This window comes from Gekko japonicus, unplaced genomic scaffold, assembly GCF_001447785.1.
Source record: "Gekko japonicus isolate JY-2015 unplaced genomic scaffold, Gekko_japonicus_V1.1 scaffold1052, whole genome shotgun sequence".
In the NCBI taxonomy this organism is placed as follows: Eukaryota; Metazoa; Chordata; class Lepidosauria; order Squamata; family Gekkonidae; genus Gekko; species Gekko japonicus.
In genome coordinates this window covers 323,020-324,581 of record NW_015170921.1, presented here as the reverse complement: position 1 = coordinate 324,581, position 1,562 = coordinate 323,020, and positions in this window count along the sequence as shown.

Genomic DNA, 1,562 nt, shown 5'->3' with positions numbered 1-1,562 from the left:
CCCTCATTCACCCAGGAGGAGGCAGGAGAAGAGGGAGGGTAAGTTGCTTCCTCTCTGCCTCTCCCCACCCCTGCCTGCCTGGGGCCAGGGAGGGCCTTCGCGGGGCTTCCTTGCACTCCCGCCAGCCTTGCAGGTCCACCGCCGGGCCCCTCATGGGGCTCAGCAGTGGAGCTGCAAGGCCGGCGGCAGCCGGGAACGTTGGGGGCGGAGTGTGTGGCCTTATGGCACACTTCCGGTGATGTCAGGGGTGTGGCATATGCTAATGAGTTATGCTAATGAGTTCCCCTAGCACTTTTTCTACGAAACGACCCCTGTCAATAATACTGTCTAACCATCTCATCCTTTGCCATCCCCTTCTTCTTTTACCTTCAGCCTTTCCCAGCATCAGGGTCTTCTCCAGTGAATGTTCCCTTATCATTTAGTGACCAAAGTATCTGAGCTTTAGCTTCAGTATCTGGCCTTCCAGGGAACAGTCAAGGTTGATTTCTTTTAGGATTGACAGATTTGATCTCCTTGCAGTCCAAGGGACTCTCAAGAGTCTTCTCCAGCACCATAGTTCAAAAGAATCTATTCTTCAGCACTCGGCCTTCCTTATAGTCCAACGCTCACAGCCATACATTACTACTGGGAATACCATTGCTTTGACCATACGAGCTTTTGTTGGCAGGGTGATGTCTCTGCTTTTTATTACGCTGTCTAGGTTTGTCATAGCTTTCCTCCCAAAGAGCAGGCGTGTTTTAATTTCATGGATGCAGTCACCGTCTGCAATGATCTTCTGCTTTGTATTACGCTGTCTAGGTTTGTCATAGCTTTCCTCCCAAAGAGCAGGCGTGTTTTAATTTCATGGCTACAGTCACCGTCTGCAATGATCTTGGATCCCAGGAATGTGAAGTCTGTCACTGCTTCCACAACTTCCCCTTCTATTTGCTAAGGAGTGATGGGGCTGAATGCCATGATCTTAGTTTTTTTGATGTTGAGTCTCAAGCCAACTTTTACGCTCTCCTCTTTCACCCTGAACAAGAGGCTCTTTAGGTCCTCTTCATTTTCTGCCATTAGAGTGGCATCATCTGCATATCTGAGGCTGTTGATGGTTTTCCTGGCAATCTTAATTCCACTTTGTGATTCATCCAGGCCCGCATTCCGCATGATGTATTCTGCATACAAATTCTCAGGAGACATGTGAGGTGGTCTAGCACTCCCCTCTCTTTAAGGATTTGCCACAGTTGTTGTGATCCACACAATCAAAGGCTTTAGTGTAGTCAATGAAACAGAAGTCGATTTTTTTCTGTTACTTCCTTACTTTCTCCATAATCCAGCGAATGTTGGCAATTTGATCTCTCGTTCCTCTACCTCTTTGAAACCCAGCTTGTACTTCTGGCAGTTCTCTATCCACATACTGCTGAATCCAAGCTTGTAGGGTCTTAAGCATGACCTTGTTAGCATATGAAATGAGTGCAATTGTGCTATAGTTTGAACATTCCTTGGCATTGCTCTTCTTTGGATTGGAATGTAAACTGATCTTTCTTCAATCCTGTGGCCACTGCTGCATTTTCCAAATTTGC